The sequence below is a fragment of the Lissotriton helveticus genome, chromosome 2_1 (assembly GCF_964261635.1).
Source record: "Lissotriton helveticus chromosome 2_1, aLisHel1.1, whole genome shotgun sequence".
Classification (NCBI taxonomy): Eukaryota; Metazoa; Chordata; class Amphibia; order Caudata; family Salamandridae; genus Lissotriton; species Lissotriton helveticus.
Genome location: NC_136059.1, coordinates 1,622,038,153 through 1,622,049,135, shown reverse-complemented (window position 1 = coordinate 1,622,049,135; position 10,983 = coordinate 1,622,038,153).

Sequence of the window (10,983 nt, the reverse complement as noted above, 5' to 3'; positions counted from 1 at the left end):
CAGGCACTGCGCGGTGCCTGCCATGTTGTGCATGGAAGTGCACAACATGCCTTCCTGGCATTGTGGCGGGCGGTGCTGAGTGCACCGCCCACCACAATGACAGGATGCTCCCGCCACTGTGGCGGGCACATCCTAAGTGCCCCCATGGGACCCCCGCCCTTATGGCAGGTGGTCCTGTTTCCTGATAGGATGGTGGGCGAACTTCCTAATGACCCCCTAAGTGTTCATTAATTATTAATGGATTAGCTTCTCGCACCATACCCCTACACATCTAGCAGCCCACACCTAATATATAACATTAAAGATATAATTTTTACTCAATTAACATAATTAGCAATAATTCAAATAATGAATAATAAATAAAGAGCTAATTGTTAACTTCTCACCTTACTCCCCTAAAAGAGCCCAGTAACTGCCATAACACCATAAATTACTATTTGAAATTACATTAAAATCTATTAAAATTAAAAACTATATTTAAATATGTTATAAACAATTACTCAAACAATAAGAACACATACAATTAATATATAAACTAAAGCACATAAAGATAATGAAAAAACAATGTGTTTTACAACTATAATATTGAAAATGATATTAACAACAACGATATTAACAACAAAGATATTCTTGATGTTACCTACCTGAAAAAGCAATATTCCTAACAATGATATTCCTGCATTACTATATTTTTGTCTCATGATACTGTTTTTTCTTGTTATTTCTGCAACTCGACATTTAAAACTCGATATTTGGTCCAAATGCCTCTCAAACATTCCTGTCAAGAGGGTATCAATTACAAAAGTCTATTACTCTTTTTGGAATCCCTTAGCCAGCAACACGTCTTTAGTCATACCGGTTGATCCTTTGTAGACTGAATGTACAACCTCAAGAAACAGCATTTACAGTTCCACATACTTATTCTGATGAAATGTTCCCTATTTGTGAGATGTTCACCATTTTCCTATTAAAATCAAAGTTGTTATCATGCAGTTTCTGAACTTCCCATTGTACCTTCCATGCCAGCACCTTTCAACTGGTAGTAGGGTCATGATCCTGTTCTCTACTTCAGAGAGTTTTCCCTCCTGCTTGTGAAGGACATGAGGCACTAGGTAGCACCTGGGTCTGTTCCCGTCCTTAGGAGGGAGCGTCTTAGTTTTTTTGCTTCTTTGACATTGTTTTTCCAACCTTTTATAGCACCCACAGCATGGAGACAAAGCAATCCTGGCAACAATCTGTTGTAAATGTTAACATATCTAACATCCAGTGGTGGAGGGCACATGCTCCATAACAAGTTGATCTTGGCACACTGACATCACAAGAGTATAAAAGTATGTCATCTGTCAGGCTTCCTCCATCTTCACATATGATGTAGGTGGCCAACACAATACCTCCCACGGTCAAAGATCCTAGCTGCATGTGACTCAGGTTTCTGTCAAGATCAGCTTCTCTTTGACTTCTTAGTATGCATCAGCTGCAAGGAAAAGGTAGGATTGTAACTTGGCCAATATTTTTATATGAATGTCAGTAAAAAATCTGATGAAAATTAACAAAAACAAATATATTTTGACTTAATAATGTAAATGTAAAATAGCAAATACATGAATAAGGGAGTTCTTAAATATGTTAAACTACTCTTAAATAACTAATAAAGTGTAAGAAACAGGGTTATTAGTCGAGGAGGGTAAGTACCCACCTCAAGTAATAATCACAATCTGTGTCTCTAAATAAAGCTAAGATCAGCCCAGCTATGTGACTAAGCAGACAGACTGAACTCACAGGCAATTTGTAAAGTATGTATGCTGTACTAAAACTGTAAAAGTCAAAATGGAAAACAATACAAATCCCATATTGAATAATAAAAATAGAGTAACATTTAAAAAAATGAAATTACACCATAATAACAAGAAATCCAGTAGGGGAACTAGACATGTGAATTTTTAAAGTTATAAGTAGAAATAGAGCCAAGAAGCACCAAGTGCCAATGACAGCAAATGGTTCTGGTATAACAGGATGTTGGTGCAATTTGATGCTGACCGTGAAAGAACATGAATCAGGTACACTAATCAGCTTTCTCTGGGCCAAAGATTTTACCTTCTGACTTTAATCCTTTAAATCCCAATCCACCACAGGTGTACTCTTCTTTTTCCTCCTGGACCTCAGGGGAGGTACTTAGAGACTCACAGGGTGGCAGGTAGAAGAATAGAAGAAGATCCGTTTGCAACTGGTCACTGGACAATTGCAGGAAAAGGGTCCTTGTGGCATGTTGTATTGCTGTGGCTCAAACAGGAGGTCAGCCTTGAAGTCAATGGGAGCCCAACCAAATCATACCTGGAAGCATCTGGATGCATCGTACTCAGTCGGTTGGACTCTCCAGATCCGATTTTGCCAGAAACGATTCCCAAACCCATTCGGTCCGGAAACTTTCCAAATTGCATCAGAATCGGGCCCTAAGTTTAAGGCTTCATTATTGGGCTATGAATAGGCTGTCCGGATTTCGGTTAAAACTGACTCTGCTCGATATTACACTACCGACTGCAAATCAGCTGACCCGGTTTAAACCGAGTATCGCTGATTTTCTGCTAATTTTATTCACCACTTGGCCACTTGCACGTTTTGGCCACTTGAGGGAGCCAAAGCAGTATAAACCAGCATCCGAGCTAGACATCCGTAATTCTAATGAAACATTTATCATAATTCTTTGCCTTACTGCCAAATATTTCCCAATTCTTTATTCGGCTGAAAAATATAATCCCGATTATTTGTCCTACTGCTGCATTTCTCTAATGTGTTTCTGTTCTTTTGAGCAAAACACTATAAATTATTCATAAAAAATACAGCGCTATAGTTTACTTCAAGTTGTGGCCCACATTGCACCGTGGACTTTGAAAGTGGGCATTGTGACGAAGTAGCAGTTGTTCACAACCTTCAACACCTCCCTTGAGATATGACGGGCAATGTAGCACAAGGTTTAATTCACAGTGGTGCAGTACATTTTATATCCATATCCCTTTGGCCTGAATTCGATGTACATTTTTAATGTTTTGACATGATGCCGGCTCGGTGTTGGCGGCTTGGCCGGTGCACTTCTTATCTGCTCTCCTTGAGTAGCAGGGATACCCTTGCTTCTCATTCATCTCTTCCCCGCCTAACATCCTCAGAGTAGGCAAGCACCAGGCACTGCGGGGAGGGCATTCTATTAATTTACACAGTACATGACAGCATTTTTATTAGACATTCACAGTTCTGCCTTTCGTTGTGGCAGGTGGATACATACCAGTTCTGTCACATCCAAATAAATATTCAGCAGCAACACTGAACCAATGCACTCAAAGCAAAGTAAAGCCAGAAGAAACTGAATTAATAAAATACTAGTTAAAAACATCTTCACAGCCAAAGACCCCTTTGTGAAAGGGGCGTACCCTGACGTTTACTCTACCTCTGGCACCTGCTCTTTTTTCAACATCCGTTGCTTTGCTGCCCGCCATCCACTCTCCTCCTGGGCTGATTGATGGCATTAGGATAATGAAAATCAATTCTTTAACCTAAACCAAATCGAGCTTGCCGGCTGCCCACAGATCACTGCTGCAAGCTCCGTGATCACAATCCAGCTCGGCTTCCAGCTGTGCAGTTGACTATCCACCTCCCCTGCGCCCCCATTTCTTTTATGAGAGGTGCACTTCGCCCTCCCAGGGGTCCATTCTCTGCTGGGAGCACAGTCCTCAATTTTAACAATGGAGATTAAAGGTTCAGTTAATCACTCAGGCTCGGGCTATTACGGCTGCCCGCGTTCACAGGATATGGCGATTGTCTTTGGCCAGGGACCAGCGTGCAGGACACAGCCTCCCCCTTTTATCAAGCACCCCACGTGGACACAGTAGCCTGTCTTTCTGCATGTAGACATACCAGACAGCACACTATAAGAGGGGGAAAGATTTGAGCAGCTCGTGGGCTGTTTTGCATGAAAGGGTTAACTAATAAATACTGATCCCATCTCACTGGGGGAAGACGTGATGAATAACCGACTGCTTGCAAGCCAGGCCTGCAGGGAGACACAATAGGATGAGCAGTGGGGTGGAGACGCCGCAGTGTAAACACTGGAGAAGGAGGACGCATCTTAATTGCCCGCATGAGCTGGCACAACAGAGAGCGCCCTTTGAGTGGAAAGTGGCAGGGAGTGTGCCCGGGTGAGCCCGTGTGGACTGCTACGGGCGGAACTGCTCCCCTCCATGTGACGGTGGAGGAGGCACTTGCAAATGTGAGCTTTTTATGTCCCTACTTACAGATAAAGTACGCATAGAATAACATGCAGGTCACACTGAATCCCTCTGTGGCAGAGCATGTTGTGTGCAAACAACTTCCTGGAATCCCAAAAAATGCAGCATTTGAAGAGGTCAGGTGGACCAACCAAGATTTATATTTGTGCTACGTATTCAGTGATTAGGGGCCAGGGAGCTTGTCTATGTTACCTGAAATTCAGTCAATAGCTTTGAAATTGACATATGCCAGTTATTATTTTTTTTAAACAGTTCTAGGGTAGGTCAACGATAGTGATGCACCTTTCATATGCTGCTACACTTTTTATCTGTTGGCACAGTGCTTATATCTGTTAATGCAGTACCTTTAAGCATGGGCGGATCTAGCGGATCTCGCGTACGCGAATTTGCGGATTTACGGATTCGCAATCCGCGAAGATACGCGAACTCTCGCGGATTTGCGGATTTTCCCGTTTTTTGTGTTGGCGCGCGTTCGCGCCGATTTTGGGACACTTTCGCAATTGCGAACGTACTTTTCGGCTCGCAACGGCCGCGACTATGTTGTTTCTACATCTGGTTTATCATCACAGGTTCACAGCACCCTCTGTTTCACCACTGCACCCTCTGGGACACCCATGCCACCCTCTGGTACATCCTCACTGCCACCCATTAGGTTTGTTTATCACTGTAGTTTATGGGGGGTGAAAAAAGCAAGCACACCTCCCCTACTTCAACTGCCATGAATTAATTTGGGGTTGATTAATGTGTCAGTTATTTAGAAAGTTCCAGTCTGGCTGGCACCTGCTTCCTTCCTTATCTGTAATTTGCTTTCTGTTGCAGTGAAATTTTTTTTCACAGGACCTTTATGGTCTACTTGTAGCTATTCTATGAGCCTGCTGTTTGGGTCATAGCAGGGTCATAGAATAGTTGCAAACTCTCGAGGGGCCCCTCAGGAAGCACTACAGTGAATGTTACAAATGTTAAGTTTGAACTTTTGCACCTGCTCATTGCTTTCAGTTTAGCAAAAATCGTTTTTTCTGCAATTTCGCGCGTTTTTTGGGGCGCGAATCCGTGCGAGATCGATTTCGGAAGCCGCGAATGCTTGCGAATACACTAATTTTTTTTTTGCGACGTGTATGTTCGCGTGATTTTGTGCGTGTTCGCGAGGCGCTTGTAGCTATACGTTTGCCAAGTTACCCTAGCGGTCGTACACGGGCGCGGCCATCTTGTTTGCGCGACGTAATTCCGTTTCCGGCCGCTATGTGTAATCTCGCAAAGTGTGCTGCTCGCTAGTACAATTTTGCGCGTGCTCGCGAGGAAAATCTCGCGCGAACTTACCCACGCGGTCGGGAACGGGCGCGGCCATCTTGATTCTCATTCATTGCTATGGTTCTGGGCATGCTTTCTGTATCCTCTCTGAATCTCTGCCATCCTTTGCTTGTTTGAAGTTTATTTGATCTATTTTACTTATTAATCTATCCCTCTATTTTTCTAGCTCTATATTTTTGTGTTTTCTGCTGCTTTTAGTTACTTTTAAACTACTTTTTTAAACTCTTTTCTTTTCTTCTTCACTATTCTATTTCTTCTTTTTCATTTAACTTTATTTCTGCCCAGACCATGGTAAAGGGAGCCGGGAAGCACCCTGAGAAGGAGAAGGGTCCCGCACCCCGTGACCGGCTCCCGTGCGGGCGTTTGAGGGGGGAGCAAGTGGTGCCACGGGAGATCTTTAGCGCGGAGGAGGTGGCCGCACTCATCTTCCACGTCCAGCGCCGCCTCCCCAAGACGATCCTGGGAGGCGGCAAGATCGCAACCGGCTATGGCATCCGGGAGCGCCGGAAGCGGTGGGAGAAGGTGTGCCGGGCCATGTTTCAGCTCTCTGGGGTCCGGCGCACATATAACCAGGCCACCCACCGCTGGACAGATGTCATGAACCGGGAGCGGGACTTGCTGGATGCGCTCGGCGTAGAGGTCCCCGGGCTTGGTGAGTAGTAGTAGCTATTCATCACTACTCTGTTTTATCCGGCTCTGTCATTTGCAAATCTTTGTTCTTTACCAAGAGCAATAATGCTGCCGATTACATTGTAGGTAAATTATATTTCAAAATCTTCTATGCATTTCTGGTGCACTGCTCTCCTTCTCAGTAGCCTTGCTTGCTACTATGCTTATTTGTTTTGTATTTTGTGTTCATTTCATTGGCCTGAGAAATTATGTATGAGTGTAGTGTAAAGATAAGAACTGCGTAATGCTAGACACTAAGGGTCATATTTTCACATACCGGCGCATCCCTGCAAAGTAGCAGGGGTGCGGCAGTAATTGTGTGCCATGCCACCACCACCCATTGGCCCAAAATGTCACAGAAGCCTTACGCATCTGTGCCGTAAAGGCGGCGCATTGCTGGAGTTGCGTGCCAACGATGGCGCAGCTCCAGCAATGCTCTGGGGTACCCTATCTCCCCAATGCTGCATCAAGCCGTACGTCGGCTTCAAGCGCGCAGGGTTTGAGTCATGCATCATTGTCCTAAAAGTGACTGATTGACATCTTGTAGATTTCCCTCAGCCACTTTTAGGATTCGTTCCTGCGCAGGTACGCCCTCCCTTGCGCCGGAACGCCCCCTGATGGCGCAGGGCTTTACAACGTGATGCATATATACGCCGCACCAACACCATGGCAAGTCTTTTGTTCTGCCGCTGCGTCACAAACGTCATGCAACAATGGAGGAAAATGAGCCGCAAGGGACTTCTAAATCAGCCCCAACAGACTGAAGTCCAGTCCTTCCTTTAGACACATGGCTATAAGAAGAAATAGTGGCGGTGGTCGGTGGATTGATAGTTTGAGTATTCACTGATCTGCAAGCAGGATGGACTTTGTCTGTCACTTCGCTTGCTGCGGACTGCTGCCTGCCAGGCCTAGGCAAACCTCTTTAGTAGTCTGTTTATTGAGTTACATAGGAACTTTCTAAGTCAACGGTCCGCAAATCAGGCAATACGAATAACGTAGTATACCACATGAGATAGATCCCGTGGAATAGTTGTCTATCTATTTGCTATTTCTCCAACATATTTTGTTATTGTTCTTTTGAAATGTTTGATTTGGTTGACAAATCTCATCCATGTTTTCTGGTCTTTCTTTCTTTCATGTTGTACATCAGCTCCCCCCAAGGGCAAGAGGACACAGGAGGAGGGTGCTGTTCAGGAGGATGCAGGCCAGGATCGGGCAGGCGAGGGCTCCTTTGCTGGCCCCAGTAAGTTGAAATTTTAATAAAGAGTACCTATTTTTTCCTAGCGTTCCTCATTCGATTTTTTCTAAATCGTCTTTGATCTTCTTGTAGACTGGATATAAATTCTTATCCTGCCTCGAATATGACTCCATGTGGTATTACTAGATTATTCTTATTAGTCTGTCTGTGTAGCTAACTAAGATTGGACATTTGGCAATTCAATTGTACTCCCATTCTATTCAGCAATAGCTCTATGCACTGTCTCCTTACTGACTAGATAGTGTGGCAGAGTCATTTAGCTCCCGAAGTCACCGATGATTGATCCCCAATGATCTCTAGATTATCGTACGCAGGACAAGAGTACGGAGTCACAGTCAAGAAGTGTCAGAGGCACTCATGCTTGAAAAAATTCCAAAACCTTTAGCTCATCCACTCTAGTCTGGAGGACCAAAAACCACAGAGTCTATTTAAGTTTAAAAGCTTTATTAAAAGTAAACACATTTATTAAAATCTACTTTGTCATAAAACTATTTAACTGAAAACGGAAAAGTGCTTAGTGCTGACGATTAATTGGACACATTTCTTGTGGTCGAGCCGAGCTCTCACCTGGTTTGAACTTGATCCTGGTTGTGTTCTTAGGAGTCAAGCTTCTGTCTGTTAGGAGAAAAAGTGGTGCGTGTTAAAAATAAAAAGCAAGCATTCATCAGTTGTGCATAAAAGTGCAGCAAGACAACAGCCTTCCCTGGAAAAAGGGACATTTTTACTTTAGAGTAGACAGTCACAAATTATTACATTGTATTCTGTTTTTTTAACATTTCTTTATTACTCCTAGACCAAATATTATATAGTAGTGAGTGGTGTATTCTAACATTCTTAAATGTACTTTGTAGGTGGAACATCTGGTGACGGGGCCAGCGCGGAGGTGGCGGAGTTGGGCGAGGACTCGGAGGACTCTGGGGAGGAGGCGGTGCAAGAGCCGGCGGACGGTCCTGTGGGGGTTCGCACGGTGGTGGCGGGAACAGGTAAGCTATATATTCCTTACTTATTGAGATTGAAGACTGCATAGTGTGCTTTCTGCACGGGTGTATTACAAATCAACCAGGTAGTAGCCTCCTCGAAATGTACTTCGACTTAGCTGTGAAGTTTTTGGTGAGAAGAATCCCAATAAGTTCTTAGATGAACGTGATGGATGGGATGAACGAAAAGCGAAAGAAGGGTGTAAGTAAGTGGGACGCGAAATTGTATGATGGCTGGCAAAGAAGAACGATATGTGTTTGCTTGGCCCCCGAGGTGGCTGGGAAGGAAAGAATATGGTATGGTGCATGGCTGGGTCAATGATGAAGCAAGGATGGGTGGAAGGACAGCAGCCTGGGTGGGTGAAACAGAAACTGTATGTGTGCGTATACTTTGAATGAATGGATTCCTGGAGCATGGTATTTTCTGACTCTTAGATAGCACATGTGTATCTAGAGAGAGTAGATGGTCGCTGGATGAACTAAGTGTTACCTTGAAGAGCATGTACCACCGCACCCGCACGTCCGTTCCAGTATAGGGAAGGCAAGGAAAAGAAATTGTAAATGTGTCCAATACTACCATGAATAGTAGCAGTACTTTGTATTGCAACTGCAAGCACAGCATATATCTGGTTATTACGGTGGACACTCCGTACCTCTCTTAATAACTTTAGTTTAGTTGTAGTACGTCATTCATGTGTGGGTGTATCACTGTTCACTCAATATTAAGCAAAGCACCTAAAGTCATCCCATATGTCATCAAATACGTCCCATGTGAAGTGATAGATAATCAAATTATTTAGCTTGTTCATTTTCCTTTTCTAGTACTCATTTGCACTGTAGGGTGAAAGGTAAATTAATTAAGCAGTAGCCCTTGTAACAGAGTATTCTCAGTGCCACCCGTAATAGAAAAGTAATAGCTTCACCACCTGCATGTACTGGACCGGTACAGTAACGCAAGTCTGTCTCACTCATCATGGTGTGCAACTGTTTTTCTCGGGTGCAAGTTCACTGTGCTGCCATTCTGCCGGCTTGCATAAGATAACGTACCAATTTTCCTAAACAACAGAGAAGAAGAAGAATAAGACTGGTGTACTGTCATAGTCGACTGTAATGGAAGTCCATAGTGGTCGTAGAATTTGTTCATTAAACTACCACTAATGTTAGAGCAAGGATGCAGAAGTGGGAGGTTACATAGATACTGTCCTCAATAGTTATGTACTGTGCTTTCAATTTGCTACTTGTACTGTGACCCAACTTTCGGCTCAATCACTTTGTGTTATTAATGCTAAGGAGCATTGGTTACAGACTATGTCTTTCTTTCTTCATATAGTTGCTCCTTCCAAATCAACATCACGGAGGGAGCAGGCTCGAATGGCCCGGCAACGGAGGCTGGATGCCACTGTCGCCGAATATCGGCGGCTGGTGGCCCTGGAGGAGGAGGAGGACACGCAGTCGACCGGTGCAACAACAACATCCTCGACTGGGACAGCTGCATCCTCCTCCGTGACCCCACGGGACGCCAGCATGCGCAGTGCTCCAGCGGGACCGAGCCGGGCTAACAAAGCCAACCGCCACCGCCAAGCAACAGAAAGACCAGCTGCCCCCCACAGGAGCTGCAAGGCACGCCAACGCCGCCTAGGAGTCCGAATGTCCTACCTGGAGCAGGAGGTCCAGAACTATAAGAACTTGGTAGAGGGCCTCCGCTTCGAGCTTGCCACCCTCCGCAAGGAGTATGATGCCCATGCCGCAAAATGCACCAGCACCCTCCAGTAGTGGAGTGTCCCTTGCCCTTTGTTTAGAGACTTTTGGGGGGTGGGATTTGGGAGTTGGGTTCTTTTTGGGACTTTTCAAAGACAATCGTTGGGGTTAGGGTGGGTCTTGAGGGAGATTATTTTGTTAGGGCTACATAAATATACATTTTTCAACTTTATCTGACCATACCTGTTTTTTACTGCTTTTCAGTCTGGTGGGTGGGGGACGGGGGTGTAACAGTAAGTTTGTTTTCCTGAACAGTCGTAGGACTTTAGTAGTACTACCGTCAATCTCTCGTCTAGTCCTAAATAATACTCCATTATACTACCTCCCACCAAACGCTTATCTTACCTGTAATTTGTGTTAGAAATTAGGGCTAGGCCCAGGGCTGGCTCCACGTGAAATGGGGATTAACGTTGGCAATCCTGGGCGGGTGAAATTTCCTCATTGCGGTGGTACTAGTGGTGTGACACAGTGGCAGTTGCATGCCTATGGAAAAAAAGAAAACGAAACCTGGTTTGTCCTTACTGTAGCATTACAACGGTTACGGTACCATCGAGAATATAGCAGGTGACAGTACACTAGAACAGTGCCATAATGTAGCCTAACAAATGGTAAAGTATTTGCTTGCAAGTATAACTAGTACTTGCGTTGAATTTATTTGACATTGGCTCCTACTACTAGAAGATATAGTACTGAAGCTGAGCAAGTCTAGAAGATATCCTCGTATTCCTTCACCAGC